A 24,321-nucleotide genomic window follows, 5' to 3' on the forward strand; every position below is an offset into this window, starting at 1 on the left:
TTTTTGCCACCACAGGCGGCAGCACTCCTCCTCTGAGCATTCGGTGGCGGGGGTCCTTCCACTCCACGTCTTTGAGGCACTTCATCAGCAGGTCCTAGAGTGAGTGAAGGACCCGCCGTCAAATTTCCGCCGAAGACCCAGAGCGGAAGGACCCCCCGCTGCCAAATTTCTGCCGAGGGTGGCAAAATGCCACCCTGCAAATCCTGCCGCCTTAGGCGACCGCCTAGGGTCGCCTAGTGGAAGCACCGGCCCTGGTGTTGCACTGTTTGATGTTTCTGAAGCATAACATGCAGGGCTTGACAAAGCCCTGGCTGGGATGATTTAGTTGGGAATTGGTCCTGCTTTGAGCAGGGGGTTGAACTAGATGACCTCCTAAGGTCCCTTCCAACCCTGATATTCTATGATTCTATGATAACTAAATAGCAACCCCCACCCTCACACTTATCAGTTGGCAGTTTCCTGTAGGCATCCTGTAGTGTAGTTTCCTGTAGCCCAGAGCCCTTTAAATCCAGCCCGCAGCTCCGGCAGCCGGGCTGGGGCCAGGATTTAAAGGGCTCGCAGCTCCCCGCCACTGCGGAGAGCCCCAAGCCCTTTAAATCCTCCCCGCAGCTCCGGCAGCTTGGCTGGGGCCGGGATTTAAAGGGCTCGGAGTTCCCCGGCTTGGAGCTCCCGGGGAGCTCCAAGCCCTTTAAATCCCGGCCCCAGCTCAGCCACCAGAGCTGCGGGGGGGGATTTAAAGGGCTCGGGGCTCCGTGGCGGTCAGACCCTCAAGCCCTTTAATTTGCCCCTGAGCTCCGGGGGCTCCCAGCCACCTCTGCAGCTGGGAGCCCTAGGTTGATTTAAAGGCCCTGGGGCTCCCAGCCACAGCCAGTGCCACAGGGCCTTTAAATCTTGAGAGGTCCCACCTCTTCCGGTTGAGGCCACGCCTCCCCTCAGGACTCCAGCAGTACCGGTAAGTCCTGTAAGTTACTTACACCCCTGACCCCCTCCCACACCCCCTCCTGCACCTCAAACCCCTGCCTCGGTCCCTCATACAATTTCCCCACCCAGATGTGGCCCTCAGTCTAAAAAGTTTGCCCACCCCTGACCTAGAGCAAACAATAATTTGACTTTTTTTGTCTTAGCAACAAATCTGAGGGTCAGACTAAGAGCCAAAATTTAGGAACACACTATGAACATCTGAAGGAAGGGACTGTAATTCCTATGTCAGTGTTTCTTGTTTCCACCTAGAATCATCAGACCTGAAGACTTAAAAACCTAAACAACATAATTTCTGCCACTCTTAGACTGTAGTACAGTAAAGAACATTTAACCTTGCTGAGTTTTTGAAGACCTATCTTCTCATCTCTGAAAGAACTATTGCTGACTGAAGTAGATAACATTCCCACACTTCTGTGTGTCTCTAGCCTATCAGAACATTCAGTTGTTACCGTCAGACACACAAAAAGGAAAGATTAAGTCATTTGGCCCTCTTTTTAATTCACTAAGGACTCACAATCAATAAAGCTACTCGGCCACCACTGAATCAATCTGCTTCATGACAGTTCTGCTACACAGGAGCTATTTCCAATTACTATTTTTGTTTTTTACCCATTTTCTTTATTATCTGAGGTGGCAAAGCCAATAAAGATCAAATTTCCAGCTAGCCCACGGTGCCTCACTGGGGATGGCAGCTGTTGATAAAAATGCTGGATGCTTTGATCTTATACACCTTTTACAATCTTTCTTTGTTTCTATGGAAAAAAATACATGCCTCTACGCACACCAAAAACCTGAAAGATACGTAAGGAGCTAAAAATATCCCCTTATAGAGGTAAATACCACGTCATGATGGCAGGTTATTTAAGGGATAATGTCCATGATGATGGAGTATATGAATCAGTAAACAGCTTTCAAAGATGGTTAAACATCAAAGCAAAGCAGACACCTACATCCTGAACACTTTTCCTATTACATAAAATATAGGAAAATGCCAAGAAAGAAAAAGAAAAGAGAAAAAGATGAAATAAAAAAGAGTAGAATAATTCTGTGCTGCCCCTGCCGCTGAGCTGACATTGTATTTCATGGAAGGCAACGAGGACAGAAGTGAATAACTGTTCAGGACTCTAGAAAGGGAGAAGTTGTTCAAAGGTGGATAAGGAATGATGCAACTGGACATACATAATGCCAATAAGGATTTCACTCTTGGCTGTGAAGGAATAACTTCCTACTTTTCTGGGATTTGACTCTGGTGTAATTTATATTCAATATTAATCTAAAACTTTCTGGCAAGCATGGTTTAGTGGCTAAAACACTGGGCTGGGAGTCAGACAATATGGAATATTATTCCAGACTCTGTCACTGATTTGCTGAGTGACATAGGGTAAGCCACATAACCTCTCTGTGCCTCTGTTTCTCAAAATGTAAAATAATGCCTATCTCATAAGGCTGCTGTGAAACTAAATGGCCCAATCCTGCAAATAAGTCTGCCTGAACAGACCCCTATGCCCACACCATGCCCCAGCAAAACAGTGGGGTTCCATGTGAGTTCTGGAGTCTGTCTTCACAGAGTCACTCAAAAGATTGATGCCTAAAATATTACTGTTTGTACTGCGCTTTGTGATTAAATGCAAAGAGCACATTAAATGTCAGCTTACGCAAGTTCTCAGCACCAGAATTCTGAGCAGCACTAGAATATGAGGGGGAGGGGGAGGTGTCATTTCACCAAAATAAATTAAAATTATATCAGATCTAGAAAAACATGTTATCTAATCTATCCAGGTATTTATGCTGCACACATGACCACAGAATCTGAACATGGTCTGGATATGAAACTATGATGAAGTTGATATGCCTCATCACTTCTCATCCTCAAAATCTCAGTACACGCCCCCCCCCAAAATAAAAAAATCAGGCTAACACTTTATCTGATTTATGCCAAAACGTATGAATGACGACTAACTACTTAGCTGCATAGATACTATGCTGATGGGAGTCAGATAAGTACTTAATAGATTTTCTTTCACCAAAAAGTGCGTTCAGTTTTCCCTCAAAATGCTGCAGAATTTTCTTTTGATACTTTGTTTCATATAACCGTCACCATGTGTTGCTTATACCACCCTGTTTTGTTAATCTCTTCTTAAAGTGTAGTCCATTATAATGATTTTCAAACCATTATAATCTCAAATACATTATTGGCATCATTCAATTTAAACGAAAAACATTGTTTTTCAGGATCTTACACAGCTAGTGTTTGCTTGATAACCAAAAGAAACGCAGCATAGCTAACAAGTAGGGTAGGATACTATGATCCTGGACTCTGTGCCAAGCAAATGACTCAGTGAGCCAGATTCTCTGTCTGCTCTGTTCCCTTTGCAAGATTTGGGTGGTGCCAGGGGAATGGAAGGCAGCTGCAACTTCCCCGCGGGGGGTTCCCCTTGAATGCTCCCTCTGTGCACAGCTAGCAGATGGCTCCTTAGGAGCCATGACTAGCTGGTGCAGCTGGGACTGGTGCAGAACTGACCAGAGGATCAGGCAGCTGCAACTATCTCTCCCTTACAGCCCCGACTCTGCTGCGCTCTGTGGTATCCGACTGCAGCAGTGAATACTGGCCACTGGCCTTGCAGGGTCTCAGTATTCCTCATGAGGAATGAAAGATAGCATGAGGATAAACACTCCTTCCCTTCTTCAAAGGCATATTGCATGACTGAACTCACTCATGTTGGTAATGCGCTTTGAGATGTTTGGCTGGAAGGTGAGGTAGAAGTTCAGAGTATTAGTATTCCTAATCTCTAAAGTCACACTTCCACCAAATGGTCTGCCATTGCAATAGCCCATCTTTCTGCAGTCCTGACAGAACAAGGAGTAATGGTCCCAAGTTGCAGTGGGGGAGGTTTAGGTTGGATATTAGGAAAAACTTTTTCACTAGGAGGGTGGTGAAGCACTGGAATGAGTTACCTAGGAGGTGGTGGAATCTCCTTCCTTAGAGGTTTTTAAGGTCAGGCTTGACAAAGCCCTGGCTGCGATGATTTAGTTGGGGATTGGTCCTGCTTTGAGCAGGGGGTTGGACTAGATGACCTCCTGAGGTCCCTTCCAACCCTGATGTTCTATGATTCTATGATTCGTAATGTGTTTGCTTCCCATTCACCAATCATTCATCCTCTCCAAACTTCCACATCATCAGTAGGCTACTAAAAAACAAACCAACCAACCAATCGCATGCCACCTCTGCCATGCTAAAGACTCTCACTATCTCTTCTTCCAAGGCTCTTATTTCTTCAGCATGCTGGAATGTAATTCGTCAGGCCCTCCTGCTTTCCCAGCTTCCCAATTACATAAGCAGCTCCCTGTGCTAAGCCTCAAAGCATCTGATGTTAGAATTTTGCATGAGAGAACACCCATTCCCGTAGTGAAGAGATAAATCATTTCATTGGCTCACTCTCTCCTCTGCCACAGTTATAACCTAATCCCCTCTGGAAAGTGTGATCCAGCCCCAGAATGTGACCTTCAGCTCCTTCTGTGATTGCTGAAACAAAGACACAGTCAGGTTCTCAGCAGTATCTAGTTTATTTCATTTCACTAACTTCCCACTCTCATCCTTTAATAAAGGGCCTCTCTAATTCTGCGCTCAGCCACTTGCTTTCTGTGTACTAAAGGAGTTTAATGATTTAGTCTTTAATTTATTTCTTCTACTGACCTAGCTTTTCTTAGCAATATTTTACCACTTGCGGGCAGTGGTCCCCAAATGGTGGGGTGCACCCCCTGTGGGTGGTGTGGAGGCAGGGCTGGCTCTGGCTTTTTTGCCGCCTCAAGCAAAAAAAAAAAAGTGTGTGTGGGGGGGGCAGCTAGAGCAGCAAAGCAGGGGCGGGGGGGGAAACAGCACGGCTGGAGCGGCAAAGCGGTGGCGGGGGAACGGCATGGCCGGAGCGGCAAAGCAGGGGAAAAAAACAAAAAATAACCCCTGCGGCGTGGCCAGAGCCAGGGTGCAGGGGGACTCCCTGTGCTGCAGACATGCCCTGGTTAGCGGAGGGGAGGGGGAGGGAGCGGGGGGAAGAGACAGAACGGGGGCAGCCAGGGCTTCAGCGGGGCGCTCACCACACGGCCCCGCCGACGCATCACCTGCCAGGCGGGCTCCGCGCCGCTCCGGTCAGCGGGGAGGGAAGGACGTGGGCTGCCGGGCTTGCTGCAGACCTGGCACCAGCTGGGGCAGACGGAGCGCGCAGCCCGCTCCCAGCAGGGCGCTCCCCTCCCTGCATGGCGGCCGGATGGGTGAACCAAAAAAAAAAAAAGGCGGCCGTGCCACCCTAAGCGTGGGCGGACTGCCGCCCTGTAGAACCTGCCGCCCCAAGCACCAGCTTGCTCAGCTGGGATGCAACAGGGCCTGGATCAGCCCCCACGGGGGGTGCAGAGAGAGCTCCAGCCAGCCCTGCTCGGCCCCCAGGCCAGCTCCACCTCTAGCCCCAGCTCTTTCCCCATCTCCAGTTCTCCTTCCAGCTCCGTCGTCAGTGGGGGAGGGGCCACAACAGGAAGAGTTTGGGCCCCACGGCTTTGGGGGGGATTTCTGCCCTCGTGAAGGTGTGTGCTGTTCTGCTGACATCAGTGGAACTGCATCTTCCTATGACAAGGCTGAACGTATGCGAGCCTTTAAAAATATCCATTCCATCAGCTTTCTTTCTTGATAATTTAGGCTTCTTATGCTTTCCAATGAGGTGAAGTTCAGTGGTGAGAGCACTAGATCATAATTCTGTCATGCAGGACATGCCAATGACCTCAGTGAAGTAAAGAGGAATCATGGCATTTATTTCAATGTGTCCATCTCCTCAGTCTTGCATTTCATTTACTCCAGTCTAAACCTCTATGTCCTGGAAGGAAATATACTTCACTGACATGTATATCCTTCCCACCCCCATCCTACAGCTCTCTCCTCTTTCTCCCCTGTTACAGACACATTAGTTTCTTGTCTGCTTTAACTCCTCCACTTGCCCCAGTGACCTCATTGTATCACAGTGACCTGATCTCCTTTGGGCCCACCCTCATGCCCTCCTTTACTCTTCTCCTTAGCCTCTGACTTTCCTCTGTTTTTCCCCTCCCAATACAAATATGTTCTAGTTTCTTCCATCTTAAAACACTCTTGACCCCATTTGCCTCTCCACTTACTGCCCCTCTCCCTTCAATCTCTAAGATCACTGAACACACTTTTACAATTACTGCTTGGAGTTCCCCTCCTCCAATTCCATCCTAGACCCTCTCCAGTCCGGCTTCCACTCCTTGCACTCCACTGAAGGTCAGAACCAGTACTCCATCCTCATCCTCCTTCACCTATCAGCCACGTTTGACACAGTAACCCATGCCTGTCTTCTTGAACTATTGTCCTCCTTTGGCCTCTGTTACTCTGTTCTCTATTGGCTCCCTTTCTCTCTCTCTCCCTAATCGCTACTTCAGCATGTCCTTCAGAGGATCTTCCTCACCGGCTCTCCCACCTTCTGTGGGGGGTTCCACAGGGTTCAGTGCTTGGTCCTCTTCTTCTATAGCTTATCTTGGGTAATTTCATTCACAAACACAAATTCAATGACCATCTTCATGCTGATGACTCACAGACCTACCTCGCTACTCCAGACCTGCCTCCTTCTGTCCAAATTAAAATCTTGGCCTGTCACTCCAACATCTCCTCACGGCATAGGCGCCAACTCCGTGAGTGCTCTGGGGCTGGAGCACCTATGGGGAAAAATTAGTGGGTGCTCTGCACCCACTGGCAGCCACGCTCCCCTCACCCGCCGCCCCACCTCCTTCTCCTCCCCGCGAGCGCACCGCATCTCCACTCCTCTGCCTACCTCCCAGCGCTTTCCCCCAGTCGCTACCAAACAGCTGTTTGGCGGTGTGCTAGGAGGAAGGGGGAGGAGCGGGAACGTAGCGCGCTCAGGGGCCGGGGCAGGGATTTGGGGAAGGGGTTGGAGTGGGGGCAGGGACTTTGGGGAAGGGGTGGGAAGAGGCAGGGCCACATAGAAAGAGTGGAGTGGGGGCGGGGCCAGGGGGTGGGGGGTCAAGCACCCAAGGGAAAGCAGGGAAGTTGGCACCTATGCCTCATGAAGGTCAGTCATCAGTTCAAACTTAACATAACTAAAACAGAGCTCTTCATCTTTCCTCCCCACTACCTCCTTTCTCAATCACTGTGGACATCACACCATTCTGCCTGTCATTCAGGCCTACATCTTTGACTCAGACCTTTTTCTAGGTCCTTACATTCAGGCTATGTCTAAATCATGCCAATTCTTTCCGCATAACATCTCTAAGATACGGCTTTTCCTATCCATCTATCCAGCTAAAACTCCCATCCAGGCTCTCATCATTTTGTGGCACGATTACTGTAACATCCTTTTCTCTGGGCTTAACAAATACAGTCTTGCACCCCTCATTTCCACTCAGAATGCTTCTGCAAATATCATTTTCCTAGCCCATTGTTTTGGCCATGTCACTCCTCTCTTTGCATCCCTCCACTAGCTCCCTCTTCTCTAGTGCATCAAACGTACACTGCTTGCCTTTACTTCCAAGGCACTTCAGGATCTGTGTCATCTCTTATTTAGAATTGAGAGGTCAGCTCCCATCTCCAATGGGCCTGTGATGTTAGCTTGCTTCACCCATTTATTAAATTTTCAAACTAGCATCTTTATGCTTTCTCAGTTGCCAGTAGCTGGGAATGAGCAACAGGGGATGGATCACTTGATGATTACCTGTTCTGTTCGTTCCCTCTGGGGCACCTGGCACTGGCCACTGTCGGAAGGCAGGATACTGGGCTAGATGGGCCTTTGGTCTGATCCAGTATGGCCATTCTTATGTTCTTATGTTCTCCCATGCTGCCTCTTATTCTTGGGAGGAACTCCCCACAAATATCCACCAAGCTATCTCACTATCCTCCTTCAAATTCTCCTTTGTTGTGATGTCTACAAAAAACTTAAATGTTAGGCCGCTGGTGTGCTGAGACCACTTCCTAGCATGCTGACCAGTATTGTCTTCTTGTTTCCTTACTACCTGTCAGTCAGTCTGTATCCATCTATTGTCTCTTGTTTTATGCTTATATATAATAATAATAATAAAATAATAATTGGAGCTATACCTATCTCCTAGAACTGGAAGAGACCAATGGTCATTGAGTCCAGCCCCCTGCCTTCACTAGCAGGACCAAGTACTGATTTTTGCTCCAGATCCCTTCTCTAAATGGCTCCCTCAAGGACTGAACTCACAACTCTGGGTTTAGCAGGCCAATGCTCAAACCACTGAGCTAACCCCCCAGACCGTAAAACTCTCTAGAACAGGGACTATCTGTGTGTTTTGTGTCCGTACATCACCTAGCACCATGGAGTCCTGGTCTATGACTAGGGATCCTAGGCAATACAGTAATACACATAATAAATAATAATTTACTTATTACATCTTCAGTGGTCTCACAGTTTACTTACAAACTACTATGCTTTTATTACACAATAGATATCACTAACCCTTGCTACTATATTCATATGTAAAATTTGGTGTGCACGTGAGTTTACGTACTTATATTGGCACAGTGTATATGTAATTTACATACACTCACCTAGTGCCAACTCTGAGACAAAAGGTGGCAGCCAACCAGAGTAGAAACGGGTATTCAACTGTGGGGTTAGGGGAAGCTTTGTCTAAGGACACTTGGACAAGCTTTTTCTCCTTGCAAAAATTACTGCCTGCCCAGGGACCTTTATTGTCCGAATAATAGAACTTCAGAGTTTACAAAATGATAACGCCACTGTGTGTGTGTGTGTGCGCGCGCACGTGTGCGTGAATTAAGTGAAAACATGCCCAACACCTGGTAGCTGCCATCTAACTGAGCCTATAAAATGTATGCAAATATACCCATCTTTGCTGTAACCTTGTCCCCACCTCACCCCAGCTATCTGGTTGTCCACCTACTGAACCTTGTTATCATTCTAATTTGTGAGTTTTCTGGGCAAGGACTGTCTTTTTGTTTTTCCTAATTTGTACAGCACCAGCACACTGGGCCCCTGACTAGGTCCTCCAGGCGATTTAAGGAATAATTAAACTGACAATAATACTGGACAAAGAATGTGGTGAATGGGCCTTCGTGGGTTCAGAAAATGCTGCCAGACCTGAAGCAATAGGTGGCCCATGGCATGTGAGGAACCACCTCCGCACCAGGGACAGGATGAAATACTAATTTGATGTTTACTGCTCCTGCACCACTGCCATGCAGTATCTGTCATAACAGCATGAGAGTGAAGACGTTCCCTGTGCTTTATGGCGCATGCTAGAGCAGACTGCAGATTCATCCTCCTCCCCGTTAGTCAGAAAAATGAGTCCCCTCTCTCCACAAAGACATATAGCAGGTCTGGAAACCTCCCCTATCTTCCCCACCTCTGTGAGTCTGAATCTCCTGCCCCTCCGCAGATTAGCATAGGAATCTGAGGTAGCTGGGGAGAAGGATTGAATTTTGGGCCTCATAAACAAGGGGTCCAGTTGGATTGATTCCCAGGAGACCCCAGATTTGTTCCACCTGCCCTGTCTTAACCGCAACCCCATCCCCTGGGACTGTTCTAGCCACACCACCATGTCCCCAGCATGCTGCATCTGAAACTCCCACGCAGTAAACTGCATAGTACTCAATGTCCATACCTCAGCCGGATGAAAGGCTAAACTGGCCTAGCTGGAACCAGTGGTTGTAAACAGATTAACACGTCTCTGATGCCAGCTTGTAATGGCCCCGCAGGAGCTGTTTAAAAGGTGTGTGTTACCAGAGCACAAGATACACACACACACACACACACCCCTTCCAGGAGATGGGTGGCATACCATCTAGGGATACCCCTAGGCAACAGGAATCACCAAGTGGGCTGGTAGAGCAGCCTTATGTCCTCTTTGTGCTGCAGCGTTGAGCAGAGGGGACATATGGGGGCCCAGAATCTGGCCCTACAGATACAAAAACAGTTAAGCCACACAAAAGTAAAGTCATTCCTTAGCAACCAAAATCGTACTCCCTACAGAGACCATAAAAATAATGAAAGCCATCTTCTTGGCCAATGTTGTCTCACAGGGCAGTGAAGTATAATTCAAACACAGCATGACTTTCTTTGAAATAGATTTCTTTAAACTCATTTGGGGAGATTGCTTTATCCACTTCATGCCGTAGCTGTGTTCTTCTCCACGTCTCAAAAAGTACCATAGATGCATGAAAAGTTGTGAAATGTAACATTTTAAATAGGTTAAAAAAAAACAAACATAACAGCTACACAGCTGGTATGCTGAGACCACTGGATATCATGCTGACCAGTACTGTCTCATTGCTTCCTTGAACTATTCCCATCCATCTCTCTGTATCTCTCTATTTTCTTCTGCCTTATACTTTACTTTATCCACCTGCTGTCTATATTGTTACACGTAGATTTCAAGCTCTTTGGGGCAGGGACTGTGCCTTTGTTATATGTTTGCACAGTGCCTAGCACAGTGGGGCCCTGGCCACTAGGCTATATCATAATAAAAACAGTAATAAATCATCCTATATTCCATGGGTGAAATCTTAGCCCCACTGAAGTAAAAAACTCCCTCTGACTTCAATGGGGGAGAGGATTTTATCCTATATATTTATCTAGAAATCAAAATAGGCAGCCAAAGAAAGAACAGCTTATCACTGCAGAGTTCAATTATATGAACTCAAAGAAATCTGAACCCCATTTCTAGATACATTTGGATAAAAAAGTTGAGATGCTCAAAGAATGGCAGATGTCCATTTCACCTAGCCTCCCTCCTTCCCTCCTCTCCTTATTCATGTATTATCTTCTATTTTATTACCGAAACCCCTACTCTAATATGCTATGTCTGTGTAGTATTGTCTGGTCTCACAGTTTTGATGAGCTGTAAAATTGCATGATTCTATCGGAAATCGTGGGAAGCATTTGGAAATACATACAAGTTGTACATCATTTACCTTTTTGTACTTTTCATTGTCTATTTCCTTGTGACAATCAATAAGAAAAATCACCAAAAAATCAAAGTAAAAGAGACAGATACCTATAACAAAGACACAAGTAACAATTTACAAAACCATGTTCATCTCCAACAGAATCAATGATCTCCACAGAGCTCTCCTGACATACCCACTCTAAAGTCCCCAGCCCTGCAGAGAAAGATTGGATGAATAGATAAGCTGTATCTATACCAGCATTAGTGGCTGATCTACAAAAAAAAAAAAAAAAAAGGGCTGTGTGTGAAGTTGTAAGCAGCAGGGAACCCTTCCCACTGCTTTGGTATGACCAGATTTTCTAAGTAAAAACTGAGGTATCAAGGGGAAGATGAGGAGTGGATGCCTTGGGAGGGCACTCGTAGTGGGGGCACTCTCCTACCATCCATTCTCTCAGCCTCACAATCAATCCCTGGCTCCTTCCAACAGTTCCTCTTCCTTCATCAAAAGGACAAGAGCTCTAGTCAAATTCCCCACATGCTGGAGCAATGGCCTTCCACAGGCTCATCAACCTCCCTTGTTGCTTAGAATCCACACTTAACTCCCCCCACCCGTCCCTTGGCTCAGAACCCCTTCCCCATCCTGTGACTCCAAACACAGATTTAATAGCTCCAGCTGGAGTGCACTTCAAAAAGGAACTGGCATATCACACACACACACACACACACACACACACACACACACACACACACACACACACACACACACACACACACACACACACACACACACACACACACACACACACACACACACACACACACACACACTCAGAGCTTCATCAAAGTCAATGGAGCTCTGATACTTTAAACCAGCTGAGGATATACCCGTAGAAGTCTAAACACTGCTGAAACAGACCCTGATTACGAAATCGGACACAGAAGATACTGTAGCATGCAAACTGCTCAGCTTTGAAAAAACAGTGCAAAGGCAGATCGATTTTATACTCCATTTGCTCCATTTGTGTTGAGATAGTATCAAAGACCAATTTAAATCCATGAGAAATAATATGCCACACTATGAGCTTAACAAATTAAGCTCGTTTCTTTGCTTAAAGACTAATTGTGACTGGTTCTTATTTTATCATATGATGGGTTCATTTGTATGTGTGAACCTTTAAATGAAATTCATCACAGTTCTAAAATAGACTCCTATAACAATAGAGAATAGATATCACTGAGGAGATGAAATTAGCTTTCTTTATTGAATTCCAGAACTGAAATATTACTGAAATGCAACAGCTAAAGATAATGACTTTCTAATGCCCTAAAGTTCAGCTTGTTCACTGTTAATTTGTGGCAGGCGACAGGGGTTTCATTTCATGCACCATGTACTGATCTTCCAAAAATAGCAAGGAGAATGAAAATAATTTCTAATGATAAGGCTCTTTCAGAAATTAAGATTTCTTTTTAAAAAATCCACTACATGCCCACCAACATATAACAAAATTGATATTTCTAAGATCAGATGTAGAACTGCCACATTCCAAGAAAGGTTTTGGATTCTAGGGCTTCAGAGAGAAAAACATACACAGCTGTATAAAATTTACTGCAGTTTAAATTGCACGCTGTTTGAGTTTTGGTCCATTACCACAACTTTTATGGGATCAAAACTAGGATTTCATATTTTCCCCTAAAACAGGCGATCCCATTGTGACGTAGCACTCTATATGTTTATGGAAATATGCTTATAAGTGTAAATATAACATAACTGAAATATGCTTTATGCTAGATATTCCATGTAACATATCTGTGCAAAGGTTATGATCTACAGAATATATTTATCCTATTTGTATGCATGTATCATTTTCATATCTGAAGTTATGAGCGTTGGCTCTATGCTTGTATTTGAAGCGTTTGCTGTAGGAAACACATAAGGGAGGTTTGGCCAATATACTGTGAAGGGACTATTCAAGTAATTGGGAGTTTTTAACTAACAACGGACTTTGGGAGACACCAGTCCACATCTGAGCTTTCCTGGGAACGTTCAAACTAACATGTAAACAATGGCGTCGGCCTGCAAAAAGCTGAATCATTCATGGACATGTGACTTGCCCATGTGGCTACAAACTCCATCTCGTTGCTGTGATTTTGCACAGAAGAATAAAGGGATTTCCACCCACAAGAGAGAGAATATAGAAGGCCCTGGAAACCTCTCCATTTTGGTCTTCAGCTGGCTCAAGAGATGGTCTCTCCACCCCAAAGAGATGCCTAAAGAAACTGGAACAAAGGACTGTAACTACTGGGGTGTGAGTGACTACTGGACCCAGGCCATAAACTACAACGTTGGTCTGAAAAAGATTGTACCTGAGATAACATCTAGGGTGAGAAGTTGGTATTTGTAACTAGATCCTTAGTGTATTAAGTTAGTCTTGCGTATTTTGATTTATTTTACTTAGTAATTTACCTTGTTCTGTCTGCTATTACTTGAAACTACTTAAATCCTACTTTTTATACTTAATGAAATCACTTTTGTTTATTAATTAACCCAGAGCAATTAATACCTGGGGGGAGCAAACAGCTGTGCATATCTCTCTATCAGTGTTTAAGCTTTATACAGAGTAAAACGGATTTATTTGGGGTTTGAATCCCATTGGGAGCTGGATGTCTGGGTGCTGGAGACAGGAGCACTTGCTAAGCTGTTTTCAGTTAAGTCTGCAGCTTTGGGGGCGTGGTTCAGACCCTGGGTCTGGCAGATAAAACGGGATCAGAGGTAGTCTCAGCACATCAGGTAACAGTCCCAAGGGGGTTTCTGTGACTGAACCCGTCACACCCATTACTAAAAATATAATCAGTGATAAGCACGGGAAGGGTGGGGGAAGGTGTGAGAGAGAGGATCTAGTTTCATTTATTTGTAAAGTATACAGATGTACTATTTCAATCTCATTTGAAATAAACACAAACTAGATCCAATCCAATTTCCCCTGAAGCCAGTGGAAACACTCCATGATACTTGATCTTCCTCCAAAGGTATGGAACATTTTAGGATACCTAGCTCTAATCATACTTCCCATTACATGGAAGACAATTAGAATTCTCTAAGACAAGCTATGGAATAACAAGACACTTTAGTAAGTGGGGTGGTTCCACCAAAACATTCCATCTATGCACTTGTAAATAACACTAAAACCTGAACAGCCAGGCAGCGACAAAGCGGAAATGAAATGATGCTGCCTCAGCATGCAAAATAGGAATGACACTCTACAGAAACAGCAAATAGGCTTGGAGGCAATGGGCAAGAATCAGCAACGCTCTGTTAACTCAGTATCAGGTTGATAAAGCAATTTTGTAGAAGTTTTGCTTGTTTGGTAAGAAGCTAGAATTGTTTCTCAGAAGACAAAAAAACCCTCAGCAGATTTCTAATGCCTTTTTAAAAAAAGTCCACTTTCTCTTAGGTAGATTTTTGGTGTGGTTCCTGACTATTTCACCTGTACTGTATATTTTTCAAAACCCCTTGTATCTTGGCACTCAATATCAGATGGAATCTTTTTTAGCCTAATCTTCCCAATTACAATTTCACTGTCTCACTTTCCAAAGTCTTGGGTTGGGGGCTGGTGAAGCAGCTCAGTGGAGTTGTAGTGAACAACACTAAGTCTCCCTCCACCCCTTAGTCAACTCTGGATGCATGGAGGAGAGCAGGGGGTACTTGCTTGATATTCTCCCTGGCGAACAAATGGGTTAGGAGAGGAGCAGGGAATGGGAAAAGCCCTGCCTCTGCCTCCTCCAAACACCAGCACGGGTGCATGGGGAACAAGTAAGCTGCTCCAGAAAAAGTGGTGAATTAACTTACTACCCTCCCCGAGCAGGGAGCAGAAGAGGGATTGTGACTCATCAAGTCACGATTCATTCTCTGGTCTGCTCATGGAGTGGTGAAGCTACAGCCTTCCCCTTACTCAGGGCAGACTGTAACATTACCGAGAAGCTGGATAGGAGTCAACAGTGTGCCCTTGTTGCCACAAAGGCTAATGGCATATTGGGCTGCATTAATAGGAGCATTGCCAGCAGATTGAGGGAAGTGACTATTCCCCTCTATTCGGCACTGGTGAGGCCACATCTGGAGTATTGTGTCTAGTTTTGGGCCCTCCACTACAGAAAGGATGTGGACAAATTGAGGAGAATCCAGCAGAGGGCAACGAAAATGATTAGGGGTCTGGGGCACATGACTTATGAGGAGAGGCTGAGGGAACTGGGATTATTTAGTGTGCAGAAGAGAAGAGTGAGGGGGGATTTGATAACAGCCTTCAACTACCTAAAGGGGGGTTCCAAAGAGGATGGAGCTAGACTGTTCTCAGTGGCAGATGACAGAACAAGAAGCAATGGTCTCAAGTTGCAGTGGGGGAGGTCTAGGTTGGATATTAGGAAAAACTATTTCACTAGGAGGCTGGTGAAGCACTGGAATGGGATACCTAGGGAAGTGGTGACATCTCCATCCTTAGAGGTTTTTAAGGCCTGGCTTGACAAAGCCCTGGCTGGGATGATTTAGTTGGGGTTGGTCCTGCTTTGAACAGGGGGTTGGATTAGATGACCTCCTGAGGTCTCTTCCAACCCTCATGATCTATGATTCTATGAACACAATTCATGGGCAAGTAAGAGGAATGAGCCCACGAATGCTGGGCAGGAGGCTCATTGTTTGTTGGTGAGAGCAGTAAGAGAAAGTTAGGAAAAGGGGCTCTGTAACAGTCTATACGATTATGTTCACCACTTTACAGCATTATGACAAATTCTGTACAAAGTATACCTTGTGAGGTATCATCTGAAAGCTCATAATCTGTTGAACATTATTGTCCTGAAAAAGTGTGTGTACCAACATTGTATGTGAAGTTATAAGATTTTACTGTATAACATTCCTGTAACATATTCCAAGTTAGAAAAGCAAGCCCAAACCAGTTTTCAGAGACAAAGACACACTGATATCCCATCAAGGTGTTAATGGACTATCATCTGCTTAAGTGGCCATTCTCTGGCAGAGAAGGCATGAACAACAAATGTGCATTTCATCTGAAGGACGGTTCAAACCTCAAGTCCACAAGAGACTGTTTGTCACTATGATTCAGCAAGGTTGCATTATAAAGACGGGAGAAAAATGCTTGACCTCACTCTCCTCCTTCATCTCTGCTCATGACATCAATGACTCTTAAGGAACTAAACTGGGGGTGCGGGCTGCCAGCCGACTACAAAACTTATGCTGAGAGAAACCTTTTTGCTTTTAAGTTCACTTAGCTTATTCAGTTTATTTTCTTTGTAACCAATCCTGACCTTTATGCCTTATTACTTGTAGTCACTTAAAATCTTTCTTTTCTTTCTGTAGTTAATAAACTTGTTGCACTGTTTTAGTTAACCAATGTGTATGGATTAAAGAGTGTGGGAAACTCCATTTGGGATAACAAAGCTGGTTCATATCATTTTCCACTGATGAAAAGAGGATTTCATATGAGCTTGTTTTGTCCAGTAGTGTGCTGGGCCATACAAGAGGCACATATCTGGGGGAAAGTCTGGGACTAGAGAATCTGCTGGTGTTCTTCTGCAGTGTAATTCATGAGTGGCTAGCTAGTAGTACTCAATACAATATAGCTGAGAGCAAGTTACATGCTGGAGGCTGTGTATTAACAGGTCAGGAGTGGCAGTCCACCAGTCAAGCAGTGTAAAAGGCATCCCAGGTTGGAGAACTGAAGAGACACAGCTATTCAGCAGTGCTGACTGTACCCTGGGTACGTCACCAGCTCCTACAGAGGAGAGAGGTGAGAGCCAAATTTCCTCAGGTGCTCTCTCGGGTGAGGCCCTTGGCAGTGAAAACAAAGGTTCTAAGTTTCAGAGTGGTAGCCATGTTAGTCTGTATCAGCAAAAACAATGAGGAGTCCTTGTGGCACCTTAGAAGGGTTCTAAGATTCACTATACCACAGCAAGTGTAAAGAGGCAACAGGGACTCAGAGAAATTCACGAAAATGGAAAAAAAACCCAGAATACTTTTTAAAAACATCCTTTAAAAATTCAGCTGATTTGGTAACTTAATTTTGGCTTTGTACCTTAACAATAGCTGGTGGGATGGGAGTGAGGTAAGAATCAGATGCTTCTGTCTTGCTTCACAGCAAATTACTGTCAAACAGTTCCCAGAGAAATGACGAGAGCATCATAATTCTTGGGGCAATTCTAAGTGAATGCTTGTCTTGATGGCATCTCACTGTGAAGCAAGATCTGTAAGTAGATTGCAGCAGCTTTCATGAAAATAGATGCTTGGTCATGTCTTCACTCACATTGGGTGTCTGCAGTTATCTTTTGGCTAAGTGAGAAGTTAGCCTAGAAGCACATGTCATTGTGGGAGGGAGAATGGGGAGGCGGGGATTAAGAATTTACAGCACGGAGTCCCATTTGAACAATTTATATGAAAGAGGAACCTGAGCTTCCAGGAACCCTGCAAAGATGAAAATAATAACTGATCAAGTGGAAGCAACGGTAGGACATGAAGGTGATGGGAGGAATCTTTAATAAAAATGGGAAAAAAGAGAAGGTCAGACACAAAAAAACTGGGAACAGTATGTTTTCTGAATAGACTATTTCTTTCTTGCCTAAAAATACTGAATATATGGCAAATGTTTCCCAGGCAGAGCTGAGGAATAGGTTTTTGTTCCCTTTCTCTGAGGGCCAACTTCAACCCCCATTGAAATGAACAGGAGTCTTTTCTCTGACAGGTTTTAGATCAGGCCCAAGCTCAGTGTGGAGTGGACGTTGCTTTGGTAATAGACATATAGGACACACATATTCAAGGAAAACGTCACATGAATGTAGGCTGCATTAAATGGTTGCCTGACTTGACCCTACAATAATTTGGTATGTTCACAAAACAGCATTGTTTGGCACATCCACCCCAGCCTGCCCTACAACTGTGATTACACCAATGCATTCTGGGATTCTTAAAGCATCTATCCCATGATTAGGGCCCTACCAAATTCACTGCCATGAAAAACGCATCACAGACCGTGAAATCTGGTCTTTTGTGTGCTTTTACCCTATACTATACAGATTTCACAGGGAAACCGGCATTTCTGAAATTGGGGATCCTGACCCAAAAGGGAGTGGCGGGGGCGGGGGTTACAAGATTATTTTAGGGAGGACGCAGTATTGCCATCTTTACTTCTGGGCTGACTTCAGAGCTGGGCGGCTGGAGAGCAGCGGCTGTTGGCTGAGCACTCAGCTCTGAAGGCAGTGCCCCGCCAACAACAGTGCAGAAGTAAGGGCGGCAATACCATGCCATGCCACCCTTACTTCTGCGCTGCTGCCTTCAGAACTGGGAAGCCAGACAGTGGCGGCTGCTGACTGAGGGCCCAGCTCTGAAGTAAAGGTGGCAATACCATACCTGCTACCAGCCACTGCTCTGCAGCTGCCCAGCTCTGAAGGCAGTGCTGCCACCAGCAACAGCGCAGAAGTAAGGGTAGCAGTACCACAACCCTCCCTACAATAACCTTGCAACCCTCCCCCCACCCTCTGGCAACTCTATTTAAATAGCTGAAATCATGAAATTTACTATTTTAAAAATCCTATAACTGTGAAATTGACTAAAATGGACTGTGAATTTGGTAGGGCCCCACTTATGATGCCCAAAACTGCTGATGGGAGCAGGAGCTTTTTCGTTACTTCCAACCATGAGCTACTATGTTGTGGCACACATTCAGGGGGATTGGATGAACATGTGCACCTGCAACCCTTGTGGCTTCCCCCTCTAGTGCAAAGAAACAACTGGAGACTGCACCATTTCAAGCACCCAACCAATGCTTGTAAAAGGCCTGGGATGGCAGTTCTATGCAGATGCAAGGCGTGCTATCCTCATTGCAAGCTCAAGGGAATCCATACAATGGTTTGATGAGGTGACTTTTCATGCAGTGAAGACAGACCCTTCTTATTTCAAGCACAATAGCTTGGACTAACTCCTAGGTCTTATTCAAGGTTAAACTGCAGTGATTAAAATATTAAGTCTGATATTTTTACAGGGAGGTGCAAAGGCTCTAACACACTTTTTAAAAGAATGTTTGCTTTTATTTAACAATTTCACTTAGTACAGTTATGCTGTTAGTGTAAAGAGGGAATAATTTTGCTCAAACTCTCATAATTACCATCAGAACAATTAATCAATCCCACAAAATACTGTATGCCTGTTGTGAAAGACAAATAAAGGAAACAAAAAAGCAGGCAAACATTAAACTGAGCAGGTGTCTAAAGAAGATAAGCAAAATACAATTGGGACAGCACGACTTACGTGAAGGTAAGTAGTGTCTGTCTAACTTGTCTGAATTCTTAGAAAGAGTTAACAAGACAGCAGGTAAATGAGAGCCACTAGATATAATCTAGAATTTCAAAAGGCTTCTAATAGGATCCCTCTCAAGAGGCTGTTAAGAAATCTTGGTTTTACTACAGGGTGAGGGGAAAAGTCCTCCCGACATCTATGTCTTAACACCATATGGATTAGAAACAGATTAAAAGATAGGAAACAAAGTGTAGAAATAAATAGCCCCAGTTCTCTGCACAGAAAGAGGTTAATAGCAGGATGCCCCACAGGATCAGCGTTGGACCAGAGCTGCTCATGAATACCTTTAAGGATTCTGTGGCCTGGTGTTCCCTGCTTCCAAGATGCTGGATAAAGCCACAAATTGTCTTTTTAGATTGAGAGCCTTAATAGCCATAGCTAGATTATCCAGAAGAAATTCTAAGATGTGTGGGACTTTGGCTGAGTTTAGGGACACCCCAAGCTCTCTGCACCACTATTTAAACATGACCCATGAATCTGACTGATTAGCTGAACATCCTGAAACTTCCCTTGTCCAAAACAAATGAGGCCTGTTGCAAACAGACTGTTCCACTTTACTGTTTGGGATGATGGGGAATGGGACTGCACTGCACCATTGAGGGTAGGAGATCCACGGTCAGGAAAAAAGGCTGTCCCGCAATACCAAGTTATAGTCTGTGTTCTATACAATAGTACATTTAGGTACTTGATGGGACTATCATGCCTTCTTCTAAAGCATCCAGAATACACCAATGTCAAAGACAAGACATCAAATGAGACGGACCATTGGGCTGTTCTGATATCACAATTCCTATGTTTCTACCTTTTTAACAACGGATCAGAAGCTAACTGGGACTCATTTGTGATACTGTGTTAAATGTCAAATTAAACCAGTATCAGGAAGCTCAAGGAGGGAAAATATTATTATTAAGCTCCTTTCACAGTCATTGCAGGTCTGCAAAAGGAAACCCTAACTCCTTTCACAAGCTTAAACCATGACTTCTGAGATCATTGCAAACTTAACCTCAAATAGAAGCCATGCTCTTCTGATAAGAGGCTGTAACTTATGCATCTCTAGAGACCCCATATGGAGGCAGAGAAAATAACAGCCTCCCCCAAACAGTGGAAGTTATTTGTAAAAGAGCCGCTGTGTCCTGTTTCACTGAATTTTGTTCAAACAATGGACTTTTTCAGGAAGAGGAGGATGAACAGTTAAATCCTCAGGATTGGTTTTATCCCCTCTGCTTCTTTTTCTTTTTTTTTCTATTGTGACATTTTCTCAGCAAAGAAAGGAAAATTGAACTCAGTGCTCAGCCTTCTTCTTCCTATTATTATTATTGATATTGTATTAGCTCCTAAAGGCAAGGGAAATACAGTGATTGGTATGCCCGATGGAAGCCCAACAGGATGTTTTGGTGGCTTCTCTCAACTTGTAGTTGCCCCAGAGATGCGGGTCGCTCCCGTTGAGTCTGATGCTGCAAGGTGCTGAGCACTTCCTGCGAGGTGCAAATGGCCTCAGCTCATATGGAAACTCAGTGAGAGATAGGACTCTCTACCAGAGGGGTAACCGTGTTAGTCTGAATCTGTAAAAGCAGCAAAGAGTCCTGTGGCACCTTATAGACTAACAGACGTATTGGAGCATGAGCTTTTGTGGGTGAATCCGATGAAGTGGGTGCATGCACGTCTCAGGATTTGTCACGGTCTCTCTCTCTTTCAATCCCTCCAGCTATCCTTTGCTGTTCTGTAAACCTATCTCCTCTCCCTTCTTTGAACTCCTGCCTCTCCACTTCAAGGCCAGGTTTGGCCTGCCCTGTAACCTCTCTAGAGGATATGTGCTGTCTTAAATAGTGGTAGGTACTATTTTCTGTATTGCTCCTCCCCGCATGATACAGACATGTGTAATCACAATAACACGGGGGAGAAAAACATATTGGGCTCGATTCCCTACTCCATTCTACCTGTCTTACAGCAGCATCACACCCTGGATTCCAGTGGAGTTGCAGCCATGTAAAACTAGCACAACAGAGAGGAAAATCAGGCTCCCTATTTCCTTTTTTGGGATTACTTTTTAAACATTTAGGTGCATGATCTATGAGCTGCTAAATGCTGTCCTCTCAAACACAACTCTGCCTCTGGTGTGGATAATGGTTTTCAGTGCTTTCTAAACAAAGAATGGGAGGCAGAAATCATTACTAAATTTATCACAAAAACCAATTAGACTTGCACAGGTTGATCTGAGAAAAGAATGGTGAAGAACTTTCCTACCGGACGGACCCATTCATCAGTAAGAAAAGGAAAGCTACTGAACAGTGTGTGTTACGCTGCAGGATATTACTGAGGTAAATAACTTTGTAGATTTCAGAGGAAGGATGGTCCACTGGTTAAGGCACTAGACAAGAACTTGGGAAACCCTGCTCCACCACAGATTTCCTATGTGACTCAGGCAAATCACAGAGCCCCTCCATGCGCCGGCTCCCCATCTGTAAAATGGAGATAACAGCACTTCCCTACTTCAAAGGGGTGTTGTGCGGATAAATGCATTGAAGATTTTGAAGTGCTCAGATACTATGGTGATGAGGGGGAGGGGACGCAATAAGAGCCTGAGATGGACAGATTTCAAAAAACAAGATTAGCCATTTATATGAATGGAAATAACATTCTGCAGTTGCGCTAGCTAGGATAAAAGTTAGAAGGGTGCTCAATCCTCATGTGTGTATAAGTTGTTCATCAGGTAGAGGTCAGAATGAAATATCCCCCCATGGCTTAGTACAAACATAAATTAAGCACATGCATTATGATGTTTTTCCTTCTTTTACAGCATGTAGTAGTGGCCCGGCTCAGAGATAGAACAGTGGACCAGAGACTGCTAGTCTGTTACTTTGCATTTAACATGTTTATTACGGTAGTTCCTAAGCTTTAGGGCAATTCTCTTTTAGAAGTATGATGTTTCTCCTTTGGAGAAGAATAAAGGAAAGATTAGCAGTACGATTATATAGTTTTTTCCATTATGGATGCAAAGCAAACTGGAATAACAAATCAGAACCAAGAAGAACAGGGAATGACACTCAGGCTGAAATCAGGAATAAATCCTGTTCAATCATCATACAATATTCAGGTGGAGCAACTGTATTAAAAGATGTAAATGGACATGCCGGTGAATGTTAGAGAGACAAGGTGAGTGAGGTAATAGCTTTTACTGGACCAATGTCTGTTGGTGAGAAAGACAACTTTTCAAGCCACACAGAGCTCTTCTTCAGGTCTGGGAAATCTGTTCCACCTTGCATTTTGCTGGGACGCTGGGAGTACCTTTCCCAGACTTGAAGAAGAGCTGTGTGGGGCTTGAACGCTTGTCTCTCTCACCAACAGAAATGTGTCCAATAAAAGATATTAACTCACCCACCTTGTCTCTCTAATATCCTGGGACTGATACAGCTACAACTGCACTGCATATCCCAGTGAATGTGCTAGATAAACGTGAAAGGATAAGGAGAACAAAAGATGAGTACAAAAAGCATGCTGTAATGTTGGGCTCAGACAAAGAAATGCTAAAATAGCGAAGTGCATACTACTGCAGCCATTATTAATATATTAAAGGCAGATGAGGGTCTCAACATGCAAACAATGTGTATTACCGAAGTTTAAACAGTTAGGTACCAGACGGAAAGGCTGTCAAATAATGCAGTAATTTATGGGCCATTGGGATTTTTTTACTAGCCCTTAAATATACACTTTGGCGACCTTCATCAGAGAAGTGTGTCAATGGTCTATCATGAAAAGACATTACAATTTTGGGCTGTACAGGGACAGAACTTTCTGACAGGCTGTTCCCAATGCCTACGTCTAAATGTTGAGCTCTATTATCTATTAAAAAAAATAACCTGGGTAGGACTGGATTGGTCACAGGACTGATAGGAGGATACAGAGCCTCTCTCCTCTAGCCAACTATTTCCAGTGCAGGGACTTAACATAAAATATACTGAAGGCGTCAGCTCATTTTCTAATGGATAGATGCCCACATTGCTAAAAACACTTTAGATTAGAATAACATAGAAACTACTGCCTCAAAAGCAAGGCCAAAAACTGAATAGGCATGAAGATAAAGTATGGCTAGAGGGAAGGGGGGGGGGTCGCCAAAACAGGGCTGGGCAAAATGGGGGAGCATGCACTGATCCTACTCATTTTATACTCACAGCTGGTCCTAGAGACATGTGAGGCATCCACTGTTAGCGGATTGGCCTAAGCGACCTGCCCAAAGCCAAAGAGGAAGTCAATGTCAGAGCTTTGATTAGAACTCCCAGGAATTCCTGGCTCTCAGTTCTGTACTCTGATTGCATGACTATGCCTCTCTCCCTCTGTCTATCCACAGCAGCACAACCACAGGCTAACAATCAGGTTACAGTTTCATACCTCCAGGGCCTGATTATCCACATTCAATCTCCATTTGTGCAGGTGCATTTTTGCAGGTGCACACACTTGCATTCTTTGTGTACTAGTACCTGAACGGGCAAGTGACAGCATACATCACCCACATGTGTAGTCATTAGTTCATAAAATGTGCCTGTACAGGAACAAGGCCCCACTGAAAATTAGACCTTTACTGTCCACTGTTATACAAATTTAGTGATCTCATTGGGAATTACATAGCACTGCATATGTATGTGGCAACTAACAATGGCTAGAATCCATGCAATGTCCCTCCCCCAAAGAATACAATATAGCAATGGGAGTAGTGCACCAGTGGAGTTGTGTGTGAGTGTTCGTGTATGTAAGTACTGCAGAACATGTAGGTATTTAAGAATGATAGGAAGGAAGATGGGGTTGGCACTTAGCCAATGTTTGTTGTGATGCTGTTCCAAGCACAGAAGGCACAAAGTGGAGAGTGAGTATGGATGCTCTCATACCACAGTGATAAGTGCAGTACAAGAACCGAATTACAAAGCAGAACAGAAAAAAGGGTGTGGAGAGGGAACTGAACTAGGAGCAGGAAAACATGGATTCTATTCCCAGCCTTGCCAATGACCTGCTGTGTGACCCTGGCAAGTCCCTTCACCTCTCTGTGCCTCCGTTTC

General features: G+C 44.6%; 1 protein-coding gene and 1 long non-coding RNA gene across 2 annotated transcripts in view; one reads left to right on the forward strand and one right to left on the reverse strand.

Moving 5' to 3' along the window:
• Nucleotides 1-24,321, forward strand: part of LOC120368931 — an 82,458-nt gene that overhangs the window by 50,516 nt on the left and 7,621 nt on the right. The window lies entirely within an intron of this gene.
• ALKBH8 (alkB homolog 8, tRNA methyltransferase) overlaps nucleotides 1-24,321 on the reverse strand; it is a 72,834-nt gene that overhangs the window by 32,753 nt on the left and 15,760 nt on the right. The window lies entirely within an intron of this gene.

The sequence above is a fragment of the Mauremys reevesii genome, linkage group 1 (assembly GCF_016161935.1).
Source record: "Mauremys reevesii isolate NIE-2019 linkage group 1, ASM1616193v1, whole genome shotgun sequence".
Lineage (NCBI taxonomy): Eukaryota > Metazoa > Chordata > Testudines > Geoemydidae > Mauremys > Mauremys reevesii.